An 18,160-nucleotide genomic window follows, 5' to 3' on the forward strand; every position below is an offset into this window, starting at 1 on the left:
TGAAAGTGTCTGTTGGGTTGGCACGAATCGAGATTGGGATTTTGTCACTCCGTGTAAACGGAGAGGTATCTCTGGGCCCACTCGGTAGGACATCATCATAATGTGCACAATGTGACCAAGGGGTTGATCACGGGATGATGTGTTACGGAACGAGTAAAGAGACTTGCCGGTAACGAGATTGAACAAGGTATCGGTATACCGACGATCGAATCTCGGGCAAGTACCATACCGCTAGACAAAGGGAATTGTATACGGGATTGATTGAGTCCTTGACATCGTGGTTCATCCGATGAGATCATCGTGGAACATGTGGGAGCCAACATGGGTATCCAGATCCCGCTGTTGGTTATTGACCGGAGAACGTCTCGGTCATGTCTGCATGTCTCCCGAACCCGTAGGGTCTACACACTTAAGGTTCGATGACGCTAGGGTTATAAAGGAAGCTTGTATGTGGTTACCGAATGTTGTTCGGAGTCCCGGATGAGATCCCGGACGTCACGAGGAGTTCCGGAATGGTCCGGAGGTAAAGATTTATATATAGGAAGTCCTGTTTCGGCCATCGGGACAAGTTTCGGGGTCATCGGTATTGTACCGGGACCACCGGAAGGGTCCCGGGGGCCCACCGGGTGGGGCCACCTGCCCCGGGGGGCCACATGGGCTGTAGGGGGTGCGCCTTGGCCTACATGGGCCAAGGGCACCAGCCCCTAGAGGCCCATGCGCCAAGATAAAGGAAAAAGGGGAGAGTCCTAAAGGGGGAAGGCACCTCCGAGGTGCCTTGGGGAGGATGGACTCCTCCCCCCTCCTTAGCCGCACCCCTTCCTTGGAGGAGGGGGCAAGGCTGCGCCTCCCCCCTCTCCCCTGCCCCTATATATAGTGGAGGGGAGGGAGGGCATCCATACCTGAGCCCTTGGCGCCTCCCTCCCTCCCGTGACACCTCCTCCTCTCCCGTAGGTGCTTGGCGAAGCCCTGCAGGATTGCCACGCTCCTCCATCACCACCACGCCGTTGTGCTGCTGCTGGATGGAGTCTTCCTCAACCTCTCCCTCTCTCCTTGCTGGATCAAGGCGTGGGAGACGTCACCGAGCTGTACGTGTGTTGAACGCGGAGGTGCCGTCCGTTCGGCACTAGGATCATCGGTGATCTGAATCACGACGAGTACGACTCCATCAACCCCGTTCACTTGAACGCTTCCGCTTAGCGATCTACAAGGGTATGTAGATGCACTCTCCTTTCTACTCGTTGCTGGTCTCTCCATAGATAGATCTTGGTGTTACGTAGGAAATTTTTTGAATTTCTGCTACGTTCCCCAACATTACCATGGGTATCAAGACTAGCAAAGCTTAAAAGGAAAGGAAGGGGTAAAGTGGTGAGGCTGCAGCAGCGACTAAGCATGATATGGTGGCTAACATACGCAAATAAGAGCGAGAAGAGAGCAAATGGAACGGTCGTCAACTAGTAATGATCAAGAAGTGATCCTGAACTCCTACTTACGTCAAACATAACCCAAAAACCGTGTTCACTTCCCGGACTCCGCCGAAAAGAGACCATCACGGCTACACACGCGGTTGATGTGTTTTAATTCGGATCTGGTGTCAAGTTATCTACAACCGGACATTAACAAATTCCCATCTGCCTATAAGCGCAGGCACGGCTTTCGAAAGATTATACCCTGCAGGGGTGTCCCAGCTTAGCCCATGACAAGCTCTCGCGATCAACGAAGGAATAGACCTTCTCCCAGGAAGACCCGATCAGACTCGGAATCCCGGTTTACAAGACATTTTGACAATGGTAAAACAAGACCAGCAAACCGCCCCATGTGCCGACAAATCCCGATAGGAGCTGCACATATCTCGTTCTCAGGGCACACCGGATGAGCAAGTCGTCGGGTTGGCATAGACCCTGATTGCCCAGCGGGCGCCGGACATCGCTCGGTTCGGACCAACACTTAGACAAGCACTGGCCCGGGGGGGCTAAAATAAAGATGACCCTCGGGTTGGCCGACCCTAGGGAAAAGGGATAGGTGGCGGTGAGGCAAATGGTAAAACCAAGGTTGGGCCTTGCTGGAGGAGTTTTATTCAAAGCGAACTGTCAAGGGGGTCCCATAAATCACCCGACCGCGTAAGGAACGCAAAATCAGGGAACATAACACCGGTATGACAGAAACTAGGGCGGCAAGAGTGGAACAAAACACTAGGCAAAATGCCAAGTCTTCCACCCTTTACCAAGTTATAGATGCATTAATAATATAAGAGATATTGTGATATCCCAACCAAAACCTGTCCACCATGGAGAAATCTTCAACTTCACCTGCAACTAGCAACGCTATAAGAGGGCTGAGCAAAGCGGTAACATAGCCAAACAACGGTTTGCATAGGAAAGGTGTCAAAGGTTAGAGGTTCAAGGCAATTTGGGATGGCTTGATAAACAGGTGATAGGTAGCGCAGCATAGCGATAGAACGAAGCAACTAGCATAGCAATGATAGTAGTGAGATCCAGGGTAGCGGTCATCTTGCCTGAAATCCCGCTAGGAAGAAGAACGAGTCCATGAAGAAGACGAACGGATGAAGCCGAACCAAGCGTAGACGAACGAATCCTCACGATCGCAACGAAACGGGAACTATCGAGAAGAAGCACACAACATAGTAAACACACCACACATGAACATGACATGATGCACAACCAAGTATGATGCATGACAAAGCTATATGGAGCTACTCATGGCAAGAGATGATGCAAACAAGAGCAACACATCAAGGCAAGTTTAAATGAGGCCGGGAACAACATATAACAATTCCGGTAAGTCCTCATATGCATATTTCGAAATTGGTCCAGATCTGAATAAACCTTATGTTCAAGTTGTTAAACAGCAAGTTAATATGCACAAAGATGATCTACATGAGATTCTAGTCAAGTTACATATAAAGTTCATTTAGTTCGGAGCTACGGATTAGAACATATGAGCAAAACAAGTTAAACATGGCATTGATGCAAAATGCACTCAAACATCAAGCAAACACACCAAAACAAGGATGCAACATGATAATATGAAACTACAAGCAATTCTAAGCAAGTTTCATATAGAGCACACTCAAAATGGAGCAACGGTTCAACACACACGCACTATACAAGTTATAGCAACAATCTGTCCAAAACAGCAACTAGGCATATTGCAAGCATCAAAACAACATGCTACAGCAGCTCAACATAATAACAAAAGGCATGGGCATGATGTACAGGTAAAGCATTACAAAACATGAACACTGAGCTATCTCCGGAAATCACTAGAACATGCTCAAACACACATGGTAAGATTGCAAGTTATAACAATTTCGGACTTTGCAGAAAATAACATCAGGTTGCAATGTTTAGAGCTATCAAACAACATGTTACAGGAACTTATAATGGCAAACAAAGGCATGGCATGAATCTACTAAATGCATAGATCAAATGACCCTTACTGACCATAAGCCAAAAAGGATCAGAAAATATGATGGCACCCATGTAAACATGGCAAGTTATAATACAGATTCAAACATGGCAGAAACAGAATTATGAAGGCATGTAGATGAGCTTGTACCACTCATCACAGAGCAATACATGGCATGGCAAGGCAACCAACAGTAATAAGGCATGTTTTTGAAGATAAGCATGGCAAGAGCAAGTTCATAGGATGCATGGAACACTAGCAAAACACATGGCAACAACTGAACTTAATGTTAACAGGCTGACAGCAACATTATGAAGCAACTTTAGAGCAAGATTACAACAAGCTACAGCAACCTATAAATGCAACCAGGGGCATGGATGGATAGATGATGACATGTAGATCAAAACATGTTTATATAACATCTCGAGATTATGCATAGAATGATTAGTAGAAGCATGTTTATATAGCATCACGAAATAACAGATTCAGCCTAGCAAAACAGCAACATCATGTACCCTACTTAACAAGTTTGATACACTCACCACAAGTCATTGCATGACAATATAAGCATAGCATCATCAAGAAGACATGTTTGTGAAACAAAACAAGTCAAGAACAAGTTCATAGCATGCAAGGATCAACTATAGCAACCTTGGCCAAATTGAATAACATGTAAACAATCTGCCAGGAAACATTTTGAAGCAAAAGTAGAGCACTCAAATGACATGCTAGACTACTCCATAATTACAACCAAGGGCATGAATAGATATACAATAACCATATGTTCAAAACATCCTTACTGAAGTATCTCCAAATATGCATGGATCTCTCTGTAGCATCAAGTTTACATGGCATCAAAATAACAGCAGAACAGGGACTAAAATCAGCAACATCACGATGCCTAGTTTGCATGCTTGTGCTAGTCACCACATTGATCACAAAAATACATGGTAAACACCACTGTAAATAAGCCATAGCATAGATCAAAACACATGTAGACATCAACCTCATAGGATGCACACATCAATCATGGCAAAAATGACAAAAGAGCTCGTTCTGATAACGGACAGCAGAAAACATCATGAAGCACTCTTACAATGATGATTCAGACATCAAGATGAGCTCAAATGAATATGATGCAATGGAATGAAATGATGTACTTGTCGAGTCGAACAATTTGACATATTACACGCACGAAATGGAGCTACGGATGCAGAGATACGGCATGATGAACATGACATGAAAATGCAAAATAACAGGGACTTAGGCATTTCGGGGCAACCTCCAGATCTGCATGGTTTACAAAGCGGCGGCGGATCTCGCCGGATCCGAGGCGTGGTGGTGGCCGGAGATGAAGAAGGAGGCCGGAGAGGCACGGGGAGGGGCTGGCCTGGCCGGATCCGGCGCGGCGGCGGCGGAGGGCGGTCGCGGGGCCGGCCGGAGGGCGCGATGGCGGAAGGGCTGCGGGCGGCCGAGCCGGCCGGAGCTCCTGCCGGGGAGGACCGAAAGGCAGGCGGCGGGGCGCTCGGGGCGGGCGCGGCGCGACGAAGCGGCTCCGGCGAGCGGGAGCAGGCGGCGGGGTGGAGGCCTCGGGTGAGGGGCGCGCGGGCGGCGCGGGCCTGGCGTGGCCCGGTTCGGCCCGGGGCGGGCCGGATCTGGGCCCCGGGCGGCGGCGCGTGGTGGGATGGCGGCGGCGACAAGTGGCGGGAGGCGATTGGCTGAGGGGGTGGCGACGATGATGTGGCGGATCCTGATTGGGCGAAACGACGTGTCCGGCGGACATGTCCGGCGCGGATGGACATGTCCGGCGGCGCGGAGGAGTTTGGCTAGGGTTTGGACTGCGGGAATTTCGGGGGAGGCCACATATTTATAGGTAGAGGGAGCTAGGAGTGTCCAAATGAGGAGCGGTTTTCGGCCCCGCGATCGTGATCGAACGACCGAGAGCATGGAGGGGAGTTAGATGGGTTTTGGGCCACTTTGGAAGGGGCGTTGGGCTGCAAAGAGAAGGAGGCTTTACGGTTACCCGGTTAACCGTTGGAGTACCAAACGACCTCCAAATGGCACGAAACTTGACAGGCGGTCTACCAGTGCTACGCCAAGGCCACTTGACAAGACTCGGGCCATTCCGAGAAAGTTTAACACCCACTCACAATGAGAGACAAAAGGAGAACGTCGGAGGGCATAGGAGTGCCGGATCGCAAAACGGACACCGGGGAAAATGCTCGGATGCATGAAACGAACACGTATGCAAAATGAAATGCACATGATGACATGACAAGATGCAACATGCAAGCAAATGACATGGCAATGACGGCGAATAACTGGCAGACACCTGGCGCATCAAAACCGGGGCGTTACAGAATAGATCCTTGCGTTTCCTCCACGGGTCATCATCGCGAAGCCACCTTCGATGTCCCATGAACACGGTTTTAGAAGACCCGGGATCTCTATCTAGCTAGCGATATGTTGTGTCATCCATACACCTTACACATCCAGAAAATCCATGGACTACCTGCCCCGGGAGATATCCGTAACCGAGATAGTCGTGCACCGTCGTGAGCAGTGCGGCTCTCATAGGGAAATATTCTTTCTCTGCGGCGTCCCACGTATTGGCTAGCGTTTTCCACAGCGTGTCTAGCTCCTCCTTCAGCAGCCCCAGATACAGATTGATGTCGTTCCCTGGTTGTTTCGGCCCTTCAATTAGCATACTCATGTGAATGTACTTCCTCTTCATGCACAACCAGGGGGGAGGTTGTACATCCACACAAACACAGGCCAGGTGCTATGTGTGCTTCTCTGGCTGCCAAACGGATTGACTCCATCGGTGCTCGCGCCCAGCACGATGTTCCTTGGATCCTTCCCAAATTCTGGGTATTCGAAGTTCAACGCTTGCCACTGGCTCGCATCCTTAGGGTGACTCAACATCTTGTCTTTTTTATTTATCTCCGGATCATTTCCGTCATCTTCCCGCTTCTTCTCCTCCCTATCCGCATGCCAACGCAGGAGCTTTGCTACCTTAGGGTCCGCGAAATACCGCTACAGACGAGGAGTGATCGGAAAGTACCACACCTATTTTCGAGGAGCTTTCTTCCTCTTCTTGTATCGAGTGACGCCGCACACCGGACATATGGTAGACTCCGCGTGCTCGTCCCGATAAATGATGCGATTGTTCATGCACACATGGTATTTCACGTGTGGTAAATGTTCCCATTGGGAAGATGTTCGTGCGAGAATGACATGTTCTCGTCGAAGCATGCGTCGGTCATTTTGTGTTTTACCTTCATCTCCAGAGCCATGAGCGTTACTTTCAGGCGGGTATCCTCGGGCCTGCATCCTTCATACAATGGAGTAACCGCGTCTATCTCCAGTTGATCCAGCTTGGCTTTCTCTCGAGCGGCAGCTCTGACGTTATCCGTCTGCTTGCAAAGCAGCTCTTGAATATGAGGGTCCTGCACCCAGCCTCCATCGTCATCTGCTCTGGCATCTTCATCTTCATGATCATGCCCTTCGTCTTGATCTTCCTCATCATCATGTACGACATCTTCTACATGATGACTGTGTACATCATCACCGTCGTGATCATGTCCTGGAGATTCTTCGTCTTCTCGCCCGCCCTCGCCGCGGTGGTTGTCTTGTTGCCCTTCCTCATTTCTTGCCCAGCCCCCACGGATGAATTCATAGTCATCTTCATCACCTTGCCACCGATAGCCATCCATGAAACCACGCAAGAGCAGGTGGTCCCGCACCTGCCAGGAATCTAGGTCCACAATAAGGCTCTTCAGCTTGCATCTTCGACACGGACATCTTATCTCTGTCTCGTTCTTTTGAAGCATCTCGGCCTTCGCGGAGCTCAAAAACCTATTCACGATGCCTTCGGTCATCGTGCACCATGGTCGCCTGCGGGGTAGAGCAAAACGATATTTTAGAACCAAGAAAAAATTTGGCATGACCTTCCCTAAAAATAGGACCAAAAAGAATGCATAGTGCCAAAATTCTCGCCGAAATGGAAATGAATCAACATTCCGGCAAAATATTGGCAACTATCGCATTTCAAATACCTGTACCTGCAAACACAAACATATATGCAACACCACAATCATATGCAACATTACAAACATACATAGATCTAGCTAGGCCACAAAAAGTGCATGTGCACGTTGTTGGAGTGAGCTAGGGAGAAAAAAAGATCTACAACATGAAGATAGCTTTCCCCTTACTTACCTATCAAAAAAGGTAATTTCACCACTTAATTTTGGTGAATCTATGGTGCAAATGAGGTGAGGAGGAGGAGGCAGCCGAAAGCTTGGAGAAGGAGGTGGAGGAAATGAAGTGGGGAAAGTGAGTGGGTAGGTGTGGCTGTCCAAAATATCTTGTTAGGGTCCCAGGTTACTAATGATGCACCACCTGCAAATGCGCCATTAGTAACCCTGGTTACTAAGGGCGCACCTGCAGGTGGTGCGCCATTAGTAGTTTTGCAGAAAAGTAAAAATATATATATACTAATGGCGCACTGTGGCACGGTGCGCCACTAGTAGTTTAAACTAGTAATGGCGCACTTTGACACGGTGCGCCATTAGTAGTTTTGCAAAAAAAAAAATTCAGTACTGGCGCACTCCTAGTCTGGTGCGCCATTACTAGTTAGAACTAGTAATGGCGCACTTCGGCCGGATGCGCCATTAGTATGTACGTAAAAATGAAAAAAAAATTATCACTAGTGGCGCACCTTTTGTCTGGTGCGCCATTAGTGTCTTCCGCACTAATGGCGCATCACCAACTGGTGAGCCATTAGTATATAGTAGTGGCGCACTGCTTCCCAGATGCGCCATTAGTGTCAATCCTATCTATAGCCCTTTTCCTAGTAGTGGGGGGCGCGCCAAGTGTGGGGAGTCCTACTAGGACTCCCAAGGCAATAATCTCACAGTCATAGGAACATGTATAAGTCATGAAGAAAGCAATAGCAATATACTAAACAATCAAGTGCTAAGCTAACGGAATGGGTCAAGTCAATCACATCAATCTCTAATGATGTGATCCCATTAATCAAATGACACCTCATGTCTATGGCTAGGAAACTTAACCATCTTTGATTCAACGAGCTAGTCAAGTAGAGGCATACTAGTGACACTCTGTTTGTCTATGTATTCACACATGTACTAAGTTTCCGGCTAATACAATTCTAGCATCAATAATAAACATTTATCATGATATAAGGAAATATAAGTAACAACTTTATTATTGCCTCTAGGGCATATTTCCTTCGGGGGAGTCGCCTTTCAGTATCCAATTAATGGTGCCCCTTTGCCTCTAGTAAATTTCCTCTCGACGGTGCAAGGCCAAAAGGGCCTCCTATAAATCATACCGGGTCTGCCATTCAGGGGGGGAGAGCCCAGGGCCATCCATGCGCACGTCAAGGGAGCCAATTTGGGCAGAGAGCCGAGCCTTGTCACGCCTCAACTCGGCAGTGTGATTCCTAGCCCAGCCACGGAGAAATTTTCGAAGGAAGTTCGACCATTGGTGCCAGTCGTCCATCGGGCCAAAAGTGCGATGAGCAAAGGACAAGAAGGAAGATATTTTATATGCGATCAAATCAGCAAAGCCATCAACCAGGAGCCAAGAAGCGTCAAATTGGAACCGCAGAGAGGAGACGGAACGAATACCATCGTCAAGAACCAGGGGCGCATGATCCGACCCCACAATGGGCAGAGCCCGAAGAGTGGCCCGAGGGAGCAAGGAGTCCCATCTGGGGCAAATAAACACGCGGTCAAGAACAAATCTAATAGGCACAGTTTGGTGATTCGTCCAAGTGAAGTAGGCACCCACCCTAGGCACTTCCCGGATTGCAGTCATGAATAAAAGCGTTGAACGCGTCAGCAAGCGGCCAACAAAAATTAGGCGAGTTTTTATCCAAAGGAGAGCGCATTAAGTTGAAGTCACTGCTAGTAAGCAAAGGGAGATCACAAGATTCAATCTTATTCAGGATTCCATCCAAGAACATGTAAGAAAGGGAATGATAAGCTGGACCGTAAACTACCATGACTTCCCAGAGCACATTAAGGGAGCAGTGAGACACTACTGTGCTAGCCCAAAAAATGTTGTGATCGAAGGCAACAAAATCGAACATATCTCTCTTGGTACCAATAAGAATTCCACCCGAGTGGCCTGAAGAAGCCAGGTAATTCCAGTCAAATCTATCAATCCCAGCAATAGCAGAGAGTTCATTAGGGGAGAAGGAGGGTTTAACCATTTCAACAAGGCCAATAATATCAATATTCTCAGACCGAACAAGATCTTTAAGCTGGTCCCTGCGCCCCTAGCGTCGAAACCTCTAATATTCTAGAAAAGGGCCTTCATCGGAAGGAAAGATTTTATGCAAAGACTCGACCTGCATGGGGCAATGCAGGATTTAGCCTATTTGCCTGCCCCGCACCGAGGCGCAGCAGTGGACACCTGATCCTTCTCAGGTGCCACCTCCACCCCACCGGCTACAACCGGTGAGGCTCCGGCCCGAGAAGCTCTATTTAGTTCGGGACAGATCACCCAGGGCTGCAAGACTGGTCTGGCGACAGCACAATGGCATGGCTGCGCGGACAGTTGTCGCTGATAGCTTGGGAGGGGAGGCGGGAGCAGTGACCTGGCGGGCGGAAGTAGGGCAGGGGCGAGGCGACAAAGGCGAGGTGAGAACCCGGCGGCCGGGCGGCAGTTGCTCCATGAGATGGCGGGTGGCGCACTCTGGTGCCCGGTGCTCCCAGTCCCTAGTCCACGGTGGTCGGCGCAGCTACATGGTGAGAGGATGGAGAAGGATGCAGATGCTTTGTGTGTGGTGCGTTTGTGAGAGGAAGAGAGGGGATGTGGATGTTGTGCGTGCGTGGGCTGGACTAGGATTAGGAAGATGCATAGGTGAAAAAAATTGATCAAATTCCTGGGCGGGCCGTGGCCCAATTCGGCCCCTACAGAGCTCCACCCCTGATGGAGTACCCACTTCCATGGATGCCTTTCCCCAAAAAAAAACTTCCATGGGTGCCTCATGGCCGAACAGTGCCTCTGAGCCATCCGTTGCTTGGTGGCGTGCCGCGAGGGCTACTCGAGAATGCTCAGGTCCGTCCGATCTGCCTGGACGACTCGGATCCAGGCAACCCAGCCGGCAGGTCCATGCCGGGTGGACCGATGGCTGACGATTACTACAGTCGACGTCCGTCTATGAAGGGTGGAGAGAGGCCGTGTTATCTCTATGGTCAGGCAAAGAAAGCCTCCCAACCCGGCTCGAGGGTCAATGACAGGTGGACCGATGGCGCGCACGGGGCAACCATCATTGAGTGGCCTTGGTCGCCCCACAGCTAGGCTCGGCAGAGCGCCGTGATATGTCCATTTTGTATCATGCTTTTATATTGATATTTATTGCATTATGGGCTGTTATTTCATGTTATTTCACAATACTTATGTCTATTCTCTCTTATTTTACCAGGTTTATCATGAAGACGGAGAATGCCGACAGCTGGGATTTTGGCTGGAAAAGGAGCAAACATTGGAAACCTACACTTTACAGCTCCAAAAATCCTAAAACTCCACGGAAGTCATTTTTGGAATTAATAAGAATTATTGAGCACATAAAGTACCAGAGGGGGCCCACACCCTGGCCACGAGGGTGCCCCCCTACTGGGCGCGCCCCCCTATCTTGTGGGCCCCCTGTTGGCCCTCCAGTGCCCATCTTCTGCTATATGAAGCCTTTTACCCTGAAAAAAATCATAAGCAAGCTTACGGGACGAAACTCCGCCGCCACGAGGCGTAACCTTGGCGGAACCAATCTAGGGCTCCGACGGAGCTGTTCTGCCAGGGAAACTTCCCTCCGGGAGGGGGAAACCATCACCATTGTCATCACCAACAATCCTCTCATCGAGAGGGCACTACTAGGAAAAGGGCTATAGATAGGACTGATTCTAATGGCGCACCAGGTAAGTAGTGCGCCACTACTATACACTAATGGCGCACCGATTGCTCGTGCGCCATTAGTGTGGAAGACACTAATGGCGCACCGTGCTCATGATGCGCCACTACTATTGATTTTTTTTTCCATTTTTCCATACAAACTAATGGCGCATGGATGGCAAAGTGTGCCATTACTAGTTAGAACTAGTAATGGCGCACGACCAAGACAGTGCGCCATTAGTAATATAATTTTTTTTTTACTTTTTTGCAAACCTACTAATGGCGCACTATGCCAAAGTGCACCATTAGTAGTTTAAACTACTAATGGCGCACTATGCCACGGTGCGCCATTATCATAAAAATTATTATTTTTTACTTTTTTGCAAAACTACTAATGGCGCATGTCACTGTGGTGCGCCATTAGTATGTTGGGTTACTAATGGCGCATGGCTTAGTGGTGCGCCATTAGTAACCTGGGACCAGCTAGATATTTTTGGACAGCCACACCTACACACTCACTTTCCCCACTTCATTCCCCCCACCTCCTTCTCTAAGCTTGTCGTCTGCCTCCTCCTCCTCACCTCATTTGCACCATAGATTCATCAAAATTAAGTGGTGAAATTACCTTTTTTTGATAGGTAAGTAAGGGGAAAGCTATCTTCATGTTGTAGATCTACTTTTTTTCTCCCTAGCTCGCTCCAACAACGTGCACATGCACTTTTTGTGGCCTAGCTAGATCTATGTATGTTTGTGGTGTTGCTTGTTTTTGTGGTGTTGCATATATGTTTGTGTTTGCAGGTACCGGTATTTGAAATAGGATAGTTGCCAATATTTTGCCGGAATGTTGATTCATTTCCGTTTCGGCGAGAATTTTGGCACTATGCATTCTTTTTGGTCCTATTTTTAGGGAAGGTCATGCCAAATTTTTTCTTGGTTCTAAAATATCATTTTGCTCTACCCCGCAGGCGACCATGATCCGCATGATGACCGAAGGCATCGTGAATAGGTTTTTGAGCTCCGCGAAGGCCGAGATGCTTCAAAAGAACGAGACGGAGATAAGATGTCCGTGTCGAAGATGCAAGCTGAAGAGCCTTATTGCGGAGCCGGATTCCGGGCAGGTGCGGGACCACCTGCTCTTGCGTGGTTTCATGGATGGCTATCAGTGGCAAGGTGATGAAGATGACTATGAAGTCGTCCATGGGGGCCGGGCAAGAAATGAGGAAGGGCAACAAGACAACCACCGCGGCGAGGGCGGGCGAGAAGACGAAGAATCTCCAGGACATGATCACGACGGTGATGATGTACACAATCATCATGTACAAGATGTCGTACATGATGATGAGGAAGATCAAGACGAAGGGCATGATCATGAAGATGAAGATGCCGGAGCAGACGACGATGGAGGCTGGGTGCAGGACCCTCATATTCAAGAGCTACTTCGCAACCAGACGGATAACGCAAGAGCTGCCGCCCGAGAGAAAGCCAAGCTGGATCAACTAGAGATAGACGCGGTTACTCCATTGTATGAAGGATGCAGGCTCGAGGATACCCGCCTGAAAGTAACGCTCATGGCTCTGGAGATGAAGGTAAAACACAAAATGACCGACGCATGCTTCGACGAGAACATGTCATTCTGGCACGAACGTCTTCCCAAGGGGAACAAGTGCCCGACCAGTTTCGAGGAGGCGAAGAAAATCGTGTGTCCTTTGGATTTACCGCACGTGAAATACCATGTGTGCATGAACAATTGCATCATTTATCGGGACGAGCACGCGGAGTCTACCATATGTCCGGTGCGCGGCGTCACTCGATACAAGAAGAGGAAGAAAGCTCCTCGAAAATCGGTGTGGTACTTTCCGATCACTCCTCGTCTGCAGCGGTATTTCGCGGACCCTAAGGTAGCAAAGCTCCTGCGTTGGCACGCAGATAGGGAGGAGAAGAAGCGGGAAGATGACGGAAATGATCCGGAGATAAATAAAAAAGACAAGATGCTGAGTCACCCTAAGGATGCGAGCCAGTGGCAAGCGTTGAACTTCGAATACCCATAATTTGGGAAGGATCCAAGGAACATTGTGCTGGGCGCAAGCACCGATGGAGTCAATCCGTTTGGCAGCCAGAGAAGCACACATAGCACCTGGCCTGTGTTTGTGTGGATATACAACCTTCCCCCCTGGTTGTGCATGAAGAGGAAGTACATTCACATGAGTATGCTAATTGAAGGGCCGAAACAACCAGGGAACGACATCAATCTGTATCTGGGGCTGCTGAAGGAGGAGCTAGACACGTTGTGGAAAACACCAGCGAATACGTGGGACGCTGCAGAGCAAGAATATTTCCCTATGAGAGCCGCACTGCTCACGACGGTGCACGACTATCTCGGTTACGGATATCTTGCGGGGCAGGTAGTCCATGGATTTTCTGGATGCGTAAGGTGCATGGATGACACAACGTATCGCCAGCTAGATAGAGATCCCGGGTCTTTGAAAACTGTGTTCATGGGACATCGAAGGTGGCTTCGCAATGATGACCTGCGGAGGAAACGCAAGGATCTGTTCGATGGTGAAACCGAACCCCAAAAACGCCCGTGTACGAGGAGCAGCGAGGAAATAGACGAGCTGTTGAAAAATTGGAAAGACTGCCCACTACCGGGAAAAAAGGCGCCAGAGCCGGGAAAAAAGCGAAAGGCGCCAGAGCCGCTGCTGAAGGTATGGAAAAGGAGGTCTGTTTTCTGGGACTTGCCGTACTGGAAGATCCACCGTGTGCCTCACAGCCTTGATGCCATACATATCACGAAGAACATGTGCGAGAGTCTGCTTGGTACCCTGCTCAACATGCCAGAGGGGACCAAAGATGGGCCGAAAGCAAGGGCAGACTTGAAATCAATGGGCATCAGGCAGGAGCTTCACGCTAATGATGATGATGATGATGATGATGATGATGATGATGAGTCGAAGCAGGACACAGAAAGTCATCGCAAAGGCAAAAAGGCTAAGAAGACCGGAAATGACTACCCTCCCGCGTGCTTCACTCTAAGTCAGGAGGAGATCGAGCAGTTTTTCACCTGCCTCCTAGGAGTAAAACTTCCTTACGGTTACGCGGGGAAGATAAGCAGATACCTAGACCCAACGAAGCAAAAGTTCAGCGGGATGAAGTCTCACGACTGTCACGTGCTGATGACGCAGATACTTCCAGTTGCAATCCGTGGGATCATGGACGTGCATGTCCGTGAAACGCTATTTGGCCTATGCAACTTTTTCAACATCATCTCTCGGAAGTCGATTGGCGTGAGGCAACTCAGAAGGCTACAGGAAGAGATCGTGGTGATACTATGCGAGCTTGAGATGTACTTCCCGCCCGCATTCTTCGACGTTATGGTGCATCTTCTGGTCCATATCGTGGAGGATATCATCCAACTCGGGCCAACATTCCTGCACAGCATGATGCCGTTCGAAAGGATGAATGGTGTCATCAAAGGATACGTTCGGAACATGTAACGTCCAGAGGGAAGTATAGCCAGTGGCTTTCTAACCGAAGAGTGCATCTCCTGCTGCACGAATTATCTAGGCATTGAGAACCCCATTGGTCTGCCCGTCAACAGGCACCTCGGCAGGCTCGCTGGATGGGGTCACCGTGAGGGTCGCCGCGAAATGCATGTCGACTACGAGGGTCGACTCGCCGACTTTGAAAGAGCAAACCTAGTCGCGCTACAACACATAGACGTGGTCGATCCTTGGGTGGTAGAGCACAAAACCTTTATTGAGAAGACGTACAATGACCGAGGCCAACAGAGGACGGACGGAGATATACTCAAAGAGCACAACTCATGTTTCACGCGTTGGTTCAAGCAGAAGCTTCTGTCGTACCCTTTACATGAGGATTCTTCCGCGGAAGAACAACTCATATTCGCCTTGTCACAGGGCGCCGAGCACAACCTGATGACCTATGAGGCGTACGATATCAACGGCTACACATTCTACACCGAGGACAAGGACATGAAGAGCGATGGTTATCAGAACTCTGGGGTAACGATGGAATCCTACACCGGCAACGACAAGGACAGATACTACGGAAGGATCGAGGAGATCTGGGAGCTGAGCTACGCTGGAGAGAAGGTCCCGATGTTCCGTGTCAGATGGGCCAAGAGCGTCCTAAAAGAAGACCGGTATTTCACCACCATGGTTATACCCGAAGCCAAATCCAAGACCGCGGGCGCAAACGTCACCGCGAAAAATGAGCCATGGGTACTGGCTTCCCAAGTGGACCAATGCTTCTTCATTACCGACCCGTCAAAGCCCAGTCGTGTTGTCGTGAGGAGAGGCAAAAGGAAGATCATCGGAATGGATGGAGTAGCCAATGAGCAAGACTTCGACAAGTACGGCGACCCGAAGATCGAACATGACGACGACGATGAAGTAGCAGCACACACCACAAGAAGAAGCAGGACCACCCTACCTAGAGGACGTCCGTTCCACAGAAGAACTCCATTTGCGAAAAAGAAGGGCAAGAAGATTGTGAACAGATAGCTAGCTAAGATCGATTGTATTTAAATCGTAGTCTTCATTTCTCGATTGTATTTCATAGGCACTTTTTGATATCATGAATATTTTTAAATTTCATGGGCACTTTTTGAATTCATGAGGACACTTGATCTCGATCCCCCTCCATCTCGATCTCGATTCCCCCTCCATCTCGATCTCGATCCTCCTCCATCTCGATCCCACCCGCACCCTCCCCCGCTAGCTCCACCGCCGCCGACGACCCACCGCAACCCTCCCCCGCTCCACCGCCGCCGACGAGCATATTTTTAAAAAAATTATTACTGTTTTTATAAAAAAATATTACTGTTATGATTTAAACAAGTTTGAACATATTTAAACACAAATAAATATCAAACAACATTAAAAATGCATAAAAAAATATCAGGGAGCCTGGCAATCGAACCCAGGACCTCCTGGTGTGTGTGCTGCGTGCTGACCAGTCAGGCTAGTGGGCGGGTTTTGATGTAGATAGGGTTAGGTGGTATATAACCTGACAAGTCGGACTAGATTGAAACAAAATTCTAATGGCGCACCAAGGGGAGGTGCGCCATTAGAATAGTCGTACTTATGGCGCACGAGGGGGTGGTGTGCCATTAGAACCCTCCCCCCACTCCACCTACTGCCCTCGCAATGTGTCCTCCCTCCCTCCCTCGCCAGATTCCCCTCGATCGACCCCAACCGTACGCCGCCGCCGCAGCCGCCGCCTTCGTCCGCCGTAGCCGCCCACGCGCCCACGCTGCCTCCCTCTCCCCTTCCTCCCCCTCGAGCACCGCCTCCCCCCGAGCCCCGCCTCCCCCGCGAGCGCCGCTCCCTCCGTCCCCTCCGTCCCCTCCGTCCGCCGCGCCTACACGCCGTAGGGTGTCGGCTCCAAGGTGGGTGGCAAGCTCGACACGCCGCCTCCTCCTCGACGCGCCGCCTCCTCCTTGATGCACCTCCTCCTCGACGCGCCGCCTCCTCCTCGACGTGCCGCCTCCTCCTCGACGCGCCGCCGCCCGCCGCCTCCTCGATGCCGGCGCCCTCCTACGGCAGCCTGCCGTTATCCCGCAGGTGATTCCTCACCTCTCCCCCCTTCCCCTCCTCCCCCCTAGGCTACCTCCTGCAAGTACCATAGCCCTCTTCCCCCGTGTTCTAGGGTTAGCAAATTTGAGTTTCCTCTCGTGAGCCTCTCTTCAACTGTTTTTGCTGCTGTTTGGTTCTGAAGATGAGTAGCAAGTATAGTAGGAAGATGATGCATAGTATTGATGAATTTTTTTCTTATGAAACTGAAATTATTAAATCCCTCTGTAATTTGTAAGACATCCAGTAATTTTCCTAAGTAATTGAGAAGAATTTATATACCAGAACATAATAAGAACCCTAATTAGCACAGTTTCCGTTAGCACACTGGTAAGATATAACTTACAACTTTACAAGTATCTCTAGTCAAGTCTGATATTGCTTTTGCTTATATGCGGTCAATTTCTCAACTTGATAACTAGTATATCAGTAGTTTATATATTGTCACATTGACTAGGTTTCATACAAAAAAAATCCAGGTTACATAAATTTGTAATTTTATATGGCAATGTCTGACTAGTCAAGGCTCAGCTCTGTCTGACTAATGCTATGCAATGTTATAAAATGGCTAACAGCCACACATGTGAATCGGTTCTTGATACACCTTTTCCCTTTTCTTAGAATCATCATATACATCTGCATATTTCAGGTCTCCAAGGAGGTAAAGTAATTGAAGTTCAGACAGTGCAGTAGCAGCAACACCTCCAAGGTGAGAAATATGTTCAGTTAGGTACAGTTAGCATCATGTAAGAAAATGGCCATAATGTGCCCTGATAATGATAGTGGCTACACTAATCTAGAGTGATACAATTTTCCTTCCCATTTCGTATCATCATGTTCAGTGTATACAGTTATAACTTCATGTGGGTTTTTTAAGTCTGTTTACAGCTCATGTGGGTTTTAACATCATTTGGGTTGGTGAATGTGGATGATTTTTTTATCCTGTGAACTTGAATGTTGCAATGATGTTTTCTTCAGAGGCTACTGTCAAAAACTTGAGCAAAGATAGGCCCTTGAGTTTGCCAGAATGTCGATTAACTTCCATTCCGGCAAATTCGGGTACTCCATATGTCCTATTTTCAGCAAAGGTCATGCTAAAATTTTCTGTGAATTTTAGCATGACTTTGCTAAAAATAGGAGATATGGGGTACTTGCGACTAATGCATGGGCCGGGGTATCTTAGTACTTAGTTAAGTAGGATCAACTGCCCTGCCATT

This window comes from Triticum aestivum, chromosome 7B (assembly GCF_018294505.1).
Source record: "Triticum aestivum cultivar Chinese Spring chromosome 7B, IWGSC CS RefSeq v2.1, whole genome shotgun sequence".
Classification (NCBI taxonomy): Eukaryota; Viridiplantae; Streptophyta; class Magnoliopsida; order Poales; family Poaceae; genus Triticum; species Triticum aestivum.